Raw genomic sequence first — 15,962 nt, forward strand, 5'->3', positions numbered from 1 at the left:
TATTTTTCATATCTAGAGTGCTGACAGGTACAACCTTAGAATGCCTGTATATTAGACACCATTTCCTACCAAAAACAAAATCAGCAGAAGTCGCCAGTTGCCTCTTCTTACTGGCCTCTTGGTGACACTAAGTATGGACACAGTTCAGCATATGTTCTATTTGTGCTAGTCTTGAACATCGTAATTTCGTTCTTTCTACCATTCCCATTATTGTATGACTAAAAAATAAAAGATCAGTGCACATTTAAAATGTACTTACAATGTTACACGATGTAATCAGTTAATTAATTTGCTTCATCTTTCAATGGAAATCACTTAAGTGGTTTAACATATCTAAACCAGAAATCAGTTTAGAACATGCACACAAGCACACCAAGGGTGTTGTCGTTCTTTAGTCGTGTCCGAATCTTTGTGACCCCATGGACCAGAGCACGCCAGGCACTCCTGTCTTTCACTGCCTCCCGCAGTTTGGTCAAACTCATGTTCGTAGCTTCAAGAACACTGTTCAACCATCTCATCCTCTGTCATCCCCTTCTCCTTGTGCCCTCAATCTTTCCCAACATCAGGGTCTTTTCCAGGGAGTCTTCTCATCATGAGGTGGCCAAAGTATTGGAGCCTTAGCTTCAGGATCTGTCCTTCCAGTGAACACTCAGGACTGATTTCCTTCAGAATGGATAGGTTTGATCTTCTTGCAGTCCATGGGACTCTCAAGAGCACCATAATTCGAAAGCATCAATTCTTTGGCGATCAACCTCCTTTATAGGCTTTATTTCAAAGACACAATTTGGCACACACACCCATACACATTTGCGTACACACACAAAGGCTGGGAACAACAACGGCACCCCTCTGAAGGCTTCACCAACATTGCACATACACACATATATAATATACATTCCACAATCAATACTACTGCTAATTATCACAAGCCCCATGGAGCCTCCAGAATGGAGTTCCTCAGGGTTTGCTTTAATCCCCTTTCTTTTCACAAAACCATTGAGTGGGGTCTTCTTTTTATAGATATATATATATTTATTGAAGTTTTAGAAAAAAGAGTTGCATAAAAACAAAAAATACAAGAATAAAATACAAGAATAAAAAAACAAAAATAAAAATACAAAAAAATACAAAATAAGTACACAGATAAAAAATAAAAATAAAAGATCAACCTTTCTATATTATACATTCATATCCTTATTAACTTCATTCAAACATCATCTAACATTCATTAATTTTGCAATACTTCTGTAAATAGTCTTTAAATTTCTTCCAATCTTCTTCCATCGACTCTTCTCCCTGGTCTCGGATTCTACCAGTCATTTCCGCCAGTTCCATGTAGTCCATCACTTTCATCTGCCATTCTTCCAGAGTGGGTAAATCTTGTGTCTTCCAATACTTTGCAATAAGTATTCTTGCTGCTGTTGTAGCATACATAAAAAAGTTCTGTCCTTCTTTAACACCGATTGGCCGACTATGCCCAGGAGAAAGGCCTCTGGTTTCTTCAAGAAGGTATATTTAAATACCCTTTTCAATTCATTATATATCATCTCATTGAGTGGGGTCTTCTGGAGTACCTTGTCAGCGATATGCTGAGACGCACAGCTCTATATCTCCTTTACATCTGTGGGTGGGGCAGTGCAGGTGCTAGACGGATGTCTTGCCTCAGTCATGGGCTGGATGACAGCCAATAAAATGAAACATGGAGATGGGCAGTGGAGTCAGAGCCATCTTGCCATCAGACTTGCTCTCAGTCACCTCCCCTGAAGGGGTGAATGGGAAGACGTATGAGGCATTGGGCTAGGGGTGTCCGATGTCCTAGGGCTTCTCTGCAGGGGCTTGTGAACAAGTAGTACCTTACAGGATCAAACCCTGTAGCTCTTGGAGTCATAGGATGAAATTCATCGTCACGCTTCATCTTTCAATGGAATGTTCCATCAGGGCAAGCATTTTGGCTTGCGAGACAGAACAATTCCCCTTCATCTTGTGCCTTGTGCTGTTCTGGGGGTTCTCCTGACTCCCCAAGAGCCAATTTTGCAATGCACAAGGCAATGGAGTTATCTCAAAAATCATGAGGGAGGCAGAAATCCATCTTCACCAACCAGCTCTTCCTTGCTAGGTGTGACATTTCATCATCCCATTGTTTCATGGGAATCCATGTTGTTTTCTAGCACCACCTCCTCTGATACATATTGAATCTTCCAAAAAAGCAGTAAAGTCTGCCCTTGCGGAGAACCACTGCAGATAACATTCTGAAATTTGGCAGTTTTCATCCCCTCACAAAGGTTTATCAGGCCTACAGATGCCATCCAATTCAGGCAGAAAGCATGTGTTTTTTTATTAAATAAAAACTGCCTTGTATGAAAAACCCCTGGGTGAATCTGCTTACAATTTGGCACACTTAAATGCATTGTGAAGGGGCTCCTGTGCCTGCAAACTTCATTCACTTTGGCCCAAAAGGAGAAATGTTGTAGTCATTTTTAGATTCTATGTAATAGTGATTGAGGAACACAGAGCTTTGGTTTGTACAGGGTGGCTTGCAACATGGAGCACAGATCAAAGTGGGAAGAGCACAGACTGGATTAAAATAAAAATAGGGTCGGGGGGTTTGAGCCCCATGTTGGGCAAAATATTCCTACATTGCAGGGGGTTGTACTAGATGTCCTTTGTGGTTCCTTCTGACTCTACAATTCTATGATTCTATTAAAAAGCATATATAAGGGGTGTCTTGGACTCCATGAACTGTACACACACACAAACACATACAAATCCCATTTTTCAATAAGATATATCAATTTATTTTAATGTTAGGCACATTTAAATCAATAAAGTAGCTATTTTCAATCATAACCTTTCATCACTGATGCTCTTATCATATTCTACAAAAAACAAGTAATGAAGTTGAGTATGAAATATTGAATAATATTACCATTGCTTGATGAATGAATCCCGTGGGCCCTGCGGATTCAGAAATAAGATTCTTAGCTCTTGTGCATACATGCAAATTACAGTTGATCAATGTGGGATTAAGACTTTCGTCAAATGGTTTTTCCTCCAGTTGTTTGCAAATGAAAATAGGATTTTATTTTAGGAACTGCAATTAAATGCCACTGTGCCTCGTGGAAGCCTGTGTCCGCTGCCATTTTATTTTTATTGTCAAGGAGCCATAAGAGTATATATATTAAATCCAGGACTGCCTCAGTTCCACAGGAAATGTTCCATGAATGTACATCACTGGTTTTAATTAAATTGGCCCGAGCTGGTCTTTGGAAGTGTTCCTTCTTCGTGCGACACACAAACCTCCTTTTGGCTTTCTGCCTACCTGAGCTTCACTTCTGAGGTTCTCCCTCAAATGCTAACTTAGTGTTTCTGTCAGTCATTCTTGAGCAAATACTGCCTCATTAAAAACTAGCCTAAAGTGCTTTCAGTTAACGCCATACAAATAGCTCCATGAGAAGAGCGCTAGAGACAGAGGCAGTGTTTTCAGGTTACAGAAATAAGTGGATTATGGAACCTCATTTGCAATAAGTCAATTTCAGGGTGGTTTTCTTTTCCTTTAATGAACTATGACATATATCTAAATTTTGTGACAGTCACCTGTATTAGAGGTAGGAGACAAATTAGCTTTTGAACCGTGCAGTATACAATCTCCGATGTGCCAGTCTAAAATCAATTAGCTGTCAGCTATTGGTTAATGATGACTCCGTGACCCGGCTTTGCTCCTGCTGGGAATTCCGGGCAGAACTTTATAATGGGGAAGGTTCCATGTTTCTTCTCAGTTAATAATGTATTAGATGCTGAAGTCACTTTATCAGACAGAACCTCCTGGAAGGAGAAGATAATCTCTCTGAAATGGGCAGTCGTAATAATCAGGATTAAATCCAAGCCAGTTCTTTTCGGGCAGTGGGGGTTGTTAAATATATATATATATATATATATATATATATATATATATATATATATATATATATCACAATGTTATCCATGACTTTCAGACGCTGTACTACTGTGATAGGTTCTTGGCATAGAAGGATACAGAAAGGTCACCTCTAAAGACATGCAGGCAGGAGGGGGAGGGTGTCGAACTTATCCCTGGCATAGCTTGATAAGGTTCGGTTCAACTACTAAAGAGTAGAAATCAGATGAAATTGACAGACTGCAATGTAGGTCACATTGCTGAAGTAGAGAGCACTAGATACAAGTGGAGAAGAGGTTGAAAGGGACTCCTTGGTTAGATATATAGTGTCATTGGGGATATTCCTGCATATTTCTCTGTAACTAGAGGTACAGATGACCAAGTACTTTCCTCTCACTTAGACTATTGCCTTGTATTATACATTATACATTATACTTTGAAAGTGCCATGGACATTTCAGCTGCAACATCTCTTCAAGCCCTCCATATAGTTTGTCGACAATTCGTTGCATGATTCACGATGCTCCCATCAAGATGGTGTCCAACATGGTGAGGGAAAAGAGAGGAACATACATGTTGGAACAGTGCAAAACATATCTCACCAAACTCCTTTTGTTTGGCAAATTGCAGAGGTAAGGTTATATACCGGTAATTATGTATTTTTAAAAAATAAATAAATAGTGAAGGACAGGTGTAAAAAGCATTCCATGACAAGACTTCTATGCCCCTGCAGTGGTTGAATGGGTAGTTGAAGGGAAATTCACTTGAAAGGCCATTGAAAGCAGATTCTTCTGGCATCCCTAACATCAAGTGATGACTTGCATGTGTGAAGGGCCCCTTGTAGATCTAACACAGCTGGCAGTACACATTCAGCGGCCAGCCATCAAGTTCTGAAAAATCAAAAGAGGTGCTTTTGTAGCAGACAGTTATGGGACTGCAGGTGACCTCCCTCTGGCTGAGTCACAGCTGCATACTAGCATGGAGAGGGGGGAGAGGCTAGGTCAGTGTGGTGCAGATGCACTAGCAGAGTCAGTTCAGTGTTCCTGCCGGTGTGTTTGCACTGCATCGACCTCACCGCCGCCACCCCCTCTCCATCCCAGTGTGCAGCAATGACTTCACTAGAGGGAGGTCAGATGAATGGCATAGCTCCAGCATGGGTACATATATACAAGAATCAGCCCTCAGACATCACAGGCTTAAAGAGCAGCCCATGTGATAGCTCTAATGTGCAAACTGGCCATAGCATGTTGTCCTCTTCTCAGGGGAGGAAGGAAAATGCCTCAGTGTTTTTATGGATTCCTTCCTTCCTTCCTTCCTTCCTTCCTTCCTTCCTCCCTCCCTCCCTCCCTCCCTCCCTCCCTCCCTCCCTCCCTCCCTCCATCCTATCCTTCCTACCTACCTACCTACCTACCTACCTACCTACCTACCTACACACACCTGTTTTCAGAAATTGCACAATGTCAGAAGAATGGCAAGCATCATCTTACACACACCCACACCCACACCCACACACACAAAGCTGCATTTGCATATGTATGTATATATGTGACAAGGAGTTTTGGCAGCTGCAAATATTTCCCTCCCCCACCTCCTGGTTCCATAACACTTTGGCAGGACTCACATAGATTTTTCAGCCATTAGTGCTGCTTCTTGATGACAGTGATGCCTGAACTGTTAAATTGAGTGTAATGATGTTCTTCCTTCACAGATACAAAAGAATGAATTCTGCTCCTGCCGAAGCTAGCAGCTAAGCACCTTTGAACCCAATGTGTCACTATTACTCATTTGGCAGTCCTCTTTCCTCGTAGCCCCTTGCTATTATTTCTGCACTTAGCAAGTGAGCAGAGATGCTCACTGCTGGTGCTGTACATTGGTAAAAGGCCTCATATTGTATTCAAAGCTTAGCATAACAACATTATGGCACCGTTTTTTTGCTTTTCTTCTAAGGACCTTTGCACTGGGCACTTATGCATAAGTGTCACTTGCAATGCTGCAAATTCTGAAGTGCATCATGACAGGCCCCACAGCTACATAAGCTGTGTGGATCCATGTGTGCCCCCAAATGACGGCAGTGCATGACATTATTCTCAACTTATTAGGATCAACTGACAGTCATAGAATGGGGAGCTGGCAAAGGATGGCACCAGGGGCATAGCATGGGTTGCCAGTGCCCATGACTGTAGGGGCTGAGGAAGGAGAGAAATGGACAGAATACACATGCACATTCAACTGCTTAACAGCATCTGTGTCACTCAGAAGAACGCAGCCATAGAGATAAGAAAAGAAGAGTTGTTCTGTTGTCTGGAGAGGTCATTTCCTGGTTCTCAACGCAGTGCAGTGACAGAAGCGTGCGGCTGTATTGAGGCAGCACCAGGCGTTTAAATTTTGCATCTCTAACAATTTTGCGCTCAGGGTAACTGCCCCTGTGCCGCCCCACATGCGTCACTGGATGGCACTACGGATGGACGTGGGCTGGAGAGACTCAGGCTCACATCCCTGGTTGGCAATGAAGTTAACTAGGTGACCTTTGGCTAGTCACTGCCCATGCCTGGCCTACCTTACAATGGGATCATATGCTGTCATAGGAGCAAGCTGGTCAGTAATCACACAGTTCAAATTTGGAGTTAACTCTTTATTAGCAAAAGCACAATCTCCACATACTTGGTTGAGTATCAGGCAGCTCTTTCCTGGTGGTCTTACTCCATAAAAACCAGTTGTCGAGACTGAAAGTCCCTGTCTCCTCACAGCCATCATCTCCCTCATCTCCAGGGCTTTTCTCAAGCAGTCAGAGACTACGTCCATGGGCAGGCAACCTCCCTATGCCCTTTTCATGTCTTTTGGTTCTGGGAGACAAGGGGAGAGGGGAGCTTGTCACAGCAGGAGGGGAAGACACCCATGACTCTTCAACAGCCAGACTCATCTCTGCCTCTTGGCCTCCTCCCACTCTCCTGCTTCAGCTTCTGCCTCTGATTCGGGACTTCTCTGCCACACACTCTCTCAGCTCACTAAACCCTGTTACCTCTTCAGCTTCCGACACCTCCTCTTCCCAGTCTTCTCCCTGTGACCAATCTTCATCATCCCACCACCACAGCCCAGGCTCTGAGCCTTCTTCCCTTGCTGGTTCTCCGGCTAGTTCATTCCACTATTCCTCTGCATCCAACCCATCCACAACATCTAACTTACAGCATATGCTAGGCTTCCAACCCACCCATCTTGGCAAATGCTGCTCTGGCAGATGACATCATTACTCCTGCTGGGGTAATGGGGGTGGGGAAGAAGTACCAGAAGTGGACTCTCTTGCATACCTGCTCCAAGTGCTGGCCTAAGACATTCTCCGAACAGCCAAAGTACATCAAAGCCCTTCTCCTCCCTCTGAACATATTTTTACTGGCTCTCTATCTCTGTCTTTCTCTCTTCCACCCAAGACATTCTGATATGGTCAGTCTCTCCATGCAACAGAGGTGTGCGGTTTTGGAAAACGGTGATTAATGAGACCTAGCTGGCTGAACTGGGGAAAGCGTACAAGCCTCTCCCTTTGATTTTGTTTTGTTTCAAAAGCCATGTTCAGTGGGGATTGAATATATATATACGGACAAGGCCACCAGAACAGCCCAGCCCAGCCCAGCCCAACAGTTCAAAGAGGCTTAGCTCCCCACAAATCCCTTTATCCTTCCTCAAACTCTAGGAAGGGCATCAGCGGCAAGTCGTTTGGCTGGCCCCGCCGCAGCTGCATGGGTTTTGCATAATTAATTATTTATGCCGATGCAACCCCAGTAATTAACTTCCAGATGAATGTGATATTCTGATCCGGAGTGCTTTGCATTTCAGCTGTCCCTCCAGCAAGCAACTGTCAAAAGCTGGACCGCTTGACAGAGTGGGGGGGGCATTTCAGAGTGAGGGGGGTGTTTCCTGCCAAAGGCCCCCTCCCAGACATCTGCTCGGAAACAAACGCACAGACAAAAGGAGGTCCTGCTGAATGGCTTCCATACATATTAAGTCATTTCAAAAAGTTAAAAAAACAAAACAAAAACCAAACAGCGACTTACCTCCTTCAGCCAAGACATAGAACACAGGGAGATGCCTTAAACCAGGTCAGGTTATTTGGTGATCTAGCCAAAAGTTGACTAGCAGTGGCTCTCCAGAGCTTCATCTCAACACTTCAGGCAGAAGAGGTTGCTCCCATCACCTACTACTTGAATCAGTGCTGGATTAAACCCCTAGGCCAGGGGTCAGCAATTTTTTTCAGCCAGGGGCTGGTCCACTGTCCCTTAGACCTTGTGGAGGACTGGACTATATTTTTTCTTGGTGGGGGGGGGTGAACAAATTCCTATGCCCCACAGATAACCCAGAGATGCATTTAAATAAAAGGACACATTCTACTCAAGTAAAAACACCAGACAGTCCCCACAAATAACTCAGAGATGCATTTTTAATACAGTGGTACCTCTAGTTACGTACTTAATTCGTTCTGGAGGTCTGTTCTTAACCTGAAACTGTTCTTAACCTGAAGCACCACTTTAGCTAATGGGACCTCCCGCTGCTGCTGCGCCACCGCTGCACGTTTTCTGTCCTCATCCTGAAGCAAAGTTCTTAACCCGAGGTACTATTTCTGGGTTAGCGGAGTCTGTAACCTGAAGCGTATGTAACCTGAAGCGTATGTAACCCGAGGTACCACTGTAAAAGGACACATTCTACTCATGTAAAAACACACTGATTCCTGAACCGTTCATGGGCCGGATTTAGAAGGTGATTGGGCCGGATCCAGCCCCTGGGCCTTATTTTTCCTACCATGCCCTAGGCAGTCAAAATCTCCCCCCACTTCGTGGGTGCACTCTAGTGGGATAACATCGAACCTTTCAAGCTCAAATCAATATTATTTTGATCCGTTGTTGGGGCCCCCTAAAAGGCATGAGGCCCATAGGCTGGTGTCTACTCTGTCTATTTGGTAATCCGGCACTGAATTGGGTGACATTTTTAATAAAACTGGAGACTGAGGATTGATTCTAGGGGGTCAGCTGCATGCCAACTGAGCCGACTGCTTGCACTGTCAAAGGGCATCTCCACATCTGAGTCACTGGAGAAGACTGTGGCAGATATGTCAACGTAACATTGGCATTTCCCATGGGCAACAGACAGGGTTGGATCCAGGCTGCTTTTGCAGCAAGTGGAAAAGACTCCTCCTGGGTTTAAGGCAGGCTCCCATGAGACCTACCTGACCAACTGGTTCCCCATTGGTCAGAAAGAGTCTGAGGTGAGAGAGCCTTTACAAATCCGAGCTGCATTTGCTTCTGGGTCTCTCCTACCATTGGGGTCCAGGCTGGGATGTTCCTACTGCAGTAAAACTGACCATCCTTGCAGCCTTCTCAAAAGTAGGCTAGAAGTATTATATTGTAGCTGAATAGGCTAGGACTAGTCCAGGGACATGGGTGGCGCTGTGGGTTAAACCACTGAGCCTAGGGCTTGCTGACCAGAAGGTCGGCGGTTTGAATCCCCTCACCGGGGTGAGCTCCTGTTGTTCAGTCCCAGCTCCTGCCCACCTAGCAGTTCAAAAGCATGTCAAAGTGCAAGTAGATAAATAGGTATCGCTCTGGCGGGAAGATAAATGGCGTTTCATGTGCTGTTCTGTTTCACCAGAAGCGGCTTAGTCATGCTGGCCACATGACCTGGAAGCTGTCTGCAGACAAACGCCGGCTCCCTCGGCCAATAAAGTGAGATGAGCGCTGCAACCCCAGAGTCGTCCGCAACTAGACCTAACAGTCAGGGATACCTTTACCTTTAGTCCAGTTTTGGGGAGCATGCACCCTGAGTAGCTTATAAGGGAACCACCAGGAACACAGAGAGTGCATTGATCTCATAATTCCTGGGCTTCAGGAACTTGAGGGGGTTCTGCCAGGGAAATGAGTAAATGAGTAAATTGTTTGGATCTATGGGGTGGCAGAAGCTCTGCTTTCCCCAGCGTAGGTTGTGCGTAGGTTGTGCAGAGGAGCGCAGGGTACACTGGCTCAGATACTTTTAAAAAAATTAATCGCTTTGGTGTATCACTAGTTCTCCCCTCGGGCTGTAAAAAAAAGTGTAGTGTAAAAAGAAAGTGTAGTGGTGGCAGCAACTACCAGGGAGCAAGGCTCAACTGGCAGCACTGCAGGGTTGTTGTGAGCAGATGGGCAAAACAGGGGGTGTGAGAGGGTCTCCTGAGCATTCCCCCTTCTCCATCGGGGGGCACCTGGGAGTGCAAGGAGACTTGAGGCTTGAGTTGCACTCTTCTGGATTCAGCTCACAAGAATTTAACTGGGGGAACTTGCATGGCTAAGCACCCCTGCACCCAATTCTCATGGCATCTCCAATCCATAGTTCATCAGTCCCACATTTTCTTCTTCCCTACTGGTCAGCTCTTCCCATTTATTGATAATAAGGCTGTTTGAATATGCATGAATCACTTAACATTAATCTAGCACATGCTGGAGTAACCTTCTATCTGCTGTTTGCCTATGCCATTTAAACAAAGTGATTAGAAATGCGTTCCGGCGTTCTCCCTTTTCCAGTAAACAATGCATCTCTCCTCCCCACCCCAAACAACACTTCTAGTTTCTACCCAGCATTGATATTGGTATCATGTATCCCATTTTATCATTAGAAAACCAATTACCAGCTGACAATTATAGAGTGAATAATTTCAATAACATTAATTGCCCACAACTGACAACAAGGCCATTTACGTCTCATTAACTGAGGCTGAGGGAGTTTTCCAGGGAACAGAGGGTTAAATTATCTATATGAGGTGGTTCCTGTGATCCTAATACAAATGTACTCCGTGTTGTGTGTGTGTGCACCAGAGAGAGAGAGAGATTCCCCCAAGCTTATTACTCCTACATTATTAGCATATTTTATGTATTTTTCAGCTCAGTTAAATAAACAGTTGGGGTAGGGGGGTACGGACGCTTCAGAAGGATTACAGACAATTCTGCTTTGCGGCAATATCTGGAGCACAGATGGCTTCTGAATAACTGGTTCAGATTTTAAGCAAGGAAGCTTCCAGTTTTGGGGTGTTAATTAGGGCTGCAAGGGTAAACACATGTCTGGAAGCCCACAGAACGAAAAGCAGCTGGGGAACGTTGCATGGGAAAAGTCTGGGGAGGCGGAGGGGGTGAAGTACTCCTCCCCTTGCTGCTTTTCTGCTGAAAACAGCCCCTTCCTGTAGCTGTCCCTGGAAGGATTTTGTTCCGTGTACAGTGGTACCTCGGGATACAGTGGTACCTCGGGTTACATATGCTTCAGGTTGAAGATGCTTCGGGTTACAGACTCCGCTAACACAGAAATAGTACCTTGGGTTAAGAACTTTGTTTTTGTTTTGTTTTTATATAAAATTTTTTATTGGTTTTTCACAATTTATATAGACACAAACAATACACAATACAAACATACAAACACTTAAACAAACATGTATAATTTCAAATCCTTTTTTCTTAAACCTTATTTCGCCGACTTCCCCGTACCTCCCCTTTCTGCATCCCAATTCCCAAATTTGTTTCAGCAAATCCTCCCCCTTGATTTTATCTAATTTTCCCTTGTTCTTTTCTTTTACTTAATCTTTTACAGCTGTAGTCCCCTTTTTTCTATAACCTCAACATTTTAGCACTCATTAATTTTACAGTATTTCTTAAGGTAAATTTTGAATTTCTTCCATTCTTCTTCCGCCGTCTCTTTCCCCTGGTCTCGGATTCTGCCAGTCATTTCAGCCAGTCCTATATAGTCTATCACCTTCATCTGCCATTCTTCCAGAGTGGGTAGATCCTGTGTCTTCCAATACTTTGCGATGAGAATTCTTGCTGCTGTAGTAGCATACATAAAGAAAGTTCTGTCTTTCTTTGGCACCAATTGGCCGACAATGCCCAAGAGAAAGGCTTCTGGTTTCTTAGGAAAAGTACATTTAAGTACCTTTTTCATTTCATTATATATCATTTCCCAGAAGGCCTTAATCTTCGGGCACGTCCACCAAAGGTGAAAAAAAGTACCTTCAGCTTCTTTACATTTCCAACACTTATTGTCAGGCAAATGGTAGATTTTTGCTAGCTTGACTGGGGTCATGTACCACCTGTAAAGCATTTTCATAATATTCTCTCTTAAGGCATTACATGCCGTAAATTTTATACCGGTGGTCCACAACTGTTCCCAGTCAGCAAACATAATGTTATGACCAATGTCTTGTGCCCACTTAATCATGGCTGATTTAACTGTTTCATCTTGTGTATTCCATTTCAGCAACAAGTTATACATTCTTGACAAATTCTTAGTATTGGGTTCTAACAGTTCTGTTTCTAATTTTGATTTCTCCACCTGGAAGCCAATTTTCCTGTCCTGTTTGTAAACCTCCATTATTTGATAATAATGGAGCCAATCTCGTACTTTCACCTTCAATTTCTCGAAACTCTGTAATTTCAATTTATCTCCCTCCTGTTCCAAAATTTCCCAATATTTTGGCCATTTGGCCTTCATATTGAGCTTTTTCACGGCTTTTGTCTCCATTGGCGACAACCACCTTGGGGTTTTATTTTCCAACAAATCCTTATATCTAATCCAAATGTTGTATAATGCTTTCCTAACTATATGATTTTTAAAAGCTTTATGAGCTTTAACCTTGTCGTACCATATATATGCATGCTATCCAAATACATTATTAAAGCCTTCCAAGTCCAAGATATCTATATTCTCAAGAAGTAGCCAGTCTTTCATCCAGCAGAAAGCTGCTGATTCATAGTACAGTTTTAAGTCCGGCAGGGCAAATCCCCCTCTTTCCTTTGCATCAGTTACAATTTTAAATTTTATTCTGGGTTTTTTGCCCTGCCAGACATACTTTGATATATCTTTCTGCCACCTCTTGAAACAATCCATCTTATCCACAATTTGCAATGTTTGGAATAAAAACAACATTTTAGGCAAAACATTCATCTTGATAACAGCAATTCGGCCTAACAAGGAAAGCTTCAAATTTGACCATATTTCTAAATCTTTTTTTACATCTGTCCAACATTTCTCATAATTGTCTTTAAATAAATTCACATTCCTAGATGTCATATTAATCCCCAAGTATTTGGGTTAAGAACTTTGCTTCAGGATGAGAATAGAAATCGTGCAGCAGCAGCGCGGTGGCAGCAGGAGGCCCCATTAGCTAAAGTGGTGCTTAAGGTTAAGAACAGTTTCAGGTTAAGAACGGACCTCCAGAACGAATTAAGTTCTTAACCCGAGGTACCACTGTACTCTTATTTACATTCATTGCCTTATTTCCCCATCATGGCTTCCTAAACCACTGCTTTCTTCATGTATTCCATAATAGGAATAGACATATAGACCCAGACCCAGAGATTCCTGCCTTATGCAATAGCTGCAAGCTTTAGGTCAGTGTGTCTGGCCATAAATAGTACCTTGGGTTAAGAACTTTGCTTCAGGATGAGAACAGAAACCGTGCAGTGGTGGCAGCAGGAGGCCCCATTAGCTAAAGTGGTGCTTCAGGTTAAGAACAGTTTCAGGTTAAGAACGGACTTCCGGAACGAATTAAGTACTTAACCCGAGGTACCACTGTATCTGTATCGTGTAACTGGTTCCACACCAATTTCCATCAGCACATCTACTATGAGAAAGCCGAGTTGATAATGGAACGACACAGAAACATCGGAAAAAGCGTTTAAGCCCTGAGAAACTTAAAAAGAAAAGACCACGACCAGCAAGCTGACCATTTGAAACCCATGCAAATAACCAAACCCTCTCTCAGGTCTCTCCCAAGACAGCTTGGCCATTTGTATTCTCTTAGAGGAGCTCGCACGGTGCACTGAGAGCAGGTTTGGAGAGCGCCGGTGCATTTGTCAGACCAGAGAAAATGGCTGCCTAGTGCGCCCTCGGAAGACGGATGATCAGCTCATATGCAGGCCAAGCTAGATGAAAAGGGGCAGCCAAGTGTGTTTATTGTGTGGTTTGCCTCATTTACATATAAAGTAGGGGCAAGTCATTTCATAATTAAAATGGGATGTTGTGGGTACCTTCCCCTTTCTGCTGCCGCCATCACCTCACGGTGGTCTCTTAACTTCAAGCGGAGGGAATGAAACTTAGCTTGCCTCACCATTTAATGTCATAAAATATAGCTTCACCCGCTTCTTGAACAGGGCAGAAATAAATATGCGGCTACTCTGTCCTGACTAGCTTGGCCAAGCAAGAAAATGGGAATGGGAAATTTGGGGAATTGGGATGGAGGAAAGGAAAATGCTGTAAAAAGAAAGCAGTGAATCAAAATTCCCAGGCTGGATTATGTTTCATTCTTTCATTTTATAAGCTAGGGGATGGTTCAGGTACATTGATTAAACCAACCTTCTGTAATGAAGGAGTCTGGATTAGGGATGGAGAAGAAATTTGCTTCAGTTTGCATTTGAAGTTGAACCTGCCTAACTTGAAGTTTCTGAAACAATATGCAAATCAAAACACTGACATCCTTTGAAACCTGCGCTTCTCGAAATTTTGCAATACAGTTCTGCCGCTAAGGAATATGTAAAAAAAAAATGCATATACGAGGCAAAAGTGTGTGTTTGTGTGTGTGTGAAAATAGCATATATAAATGCATTATGTTAGAAAAATTACCTTGAAAAATGTTTATTTTAGACAAAATTGCATACAAAAAATGTTTATATTAGGAGAAAATTGCACTAAAACGCTGGTGGATTTTTACCAGGACTTTAAACCTGCCCCCCCCCCCAAAAAAAGCATATTGATGTGGAAATGTGAAGGCTGGAAAAATGAGAAACTGAGGAAACAAAATATAGATAGATTTGTTCATTCTAAGTATGGATGCTTGTGATCTGCTACATAGTGGGTAGGACCCAGAGTTCATTGCTGCCAATGTGAAAAGTTAGTCAGGATGAAGTGCAAAGCCAGTGATTTCAGTGTACAAAAAACCTCGTTCTGGATCCATCCCAATCTGTTTGCTCAAAATGTACACAATCCTGTAGAAAGAAAGCGTATTCTTGAAAAGTACGCATGTGCAGCTGACATGACATGTTATGATGATAAAAGGGCGTGAGCAATTCAAGCATTGAAACTCGCCCGCTGTGCTAATGGAGAGCCTGCACTGTCCACTGAGTTCTGTAGAATTCGTTTCTCTGCCCCCGGTTAGATACCAACATACAATCAACACCACGTGTACTTATTTAAGAAGATGTCCTAATAACTGAGCCGTCCTTGGAGCGCTACAAAACCAGAGCTGAGGGACCAAAATATGTCAATATCCACTGTCCAGTTTTATCTGCCTATTCTGTCCTTGTTCCATTTAGTCCTTTGAATAGCACCTAGGTCTGTATTTGAAAATTGGTATTTCCGCCCGACTCTCGTTGCATTTAGTGGTTAACTTTGCTTATAGGTACACTGCAGATGGAAAATACAGGAAATGCAAACTGACGGTATAATTTCCTGCCATCTTGGCTAAAATGATCAACCAGAAAGCATGTTTGCAATACGATAAGCAGAGTGTGTGTGTGCGTGACTGCGATATTTTTCTTGATCAGTCTTGAGTGCTGCAGGACTTATTGCCAAGCCTCTTGGCAGCTCCTGCTTCTTCTGCATTAGCTAGCACATCTGTCAGGTCTGGAACAATGCTGGGGTCTCCTCCCCGAACCCATATCTTTTCAAGCAGAACCCCTTTGCAGCAGACAAAAGTGCCTTGCCTCTGATCCCCCTTAAAACGGCAGAGTGCCGCTTTTCAAACAAGCATCCCTTGTGAAGGCCCTGGGCCCCTGCGTTCTCCGAACAGCAGGCAGGAGAATATATGAATACCAATGAGGAGGCGCGGCTGTGCTCCTGGAAGGAAGCAAGAAGAGTTAATGAGATGGCGTCCTGCTGTTGGGCCCTTGCATGCTAAATACTGACACGGTTTTATCTAAGGGTGAGACTACTTTGATCTGCAACGTCCTGCTCTCGATATCAGTGGGCATCCGCACCAACAGAATGAAAACCATATGGGAATCGCATATTGCAGGCAAGAGAATGCTACACATTAAAAAAAAAAAATCACAAGC

General features: G+C 43.4%; 1 long non-coding RNA gene across 2 annotated transcripts in view; it reads left to right on the forward strand.

Moving 5' to 3' along the window:
- The first annotated feature begins 13,333 nt into the window (after positions 1–13,333).
- Positions 13,334–15,962, forward strand: part of LOC308584520 — a 218,439-nt gene continuing 215,810 nt past the window's right edge. For both annotated transcript variants that reach the window (XR_014006880.1, XR_014006881.1), the window contains exon 1: positions 13,334–13,476. This is a non-coding gene — a long non-coding RNA (uncharacterized lncRNA). The remainder of the gene's footprint in view (positions 13,477–15,962) is intronic.

The sequence above is a fragment of the Podarcis bocagei genome, assembly GCF_964188305.1.
Source record: "Podarcis bocagei genome assembly, chromosome: 3".
Lineage (NCBI taxonomy): Eukaryota > Metazoa > Chordata > Lepidosauria > Squamata > Lacertidae > Podarcis > Podarcis bocagei.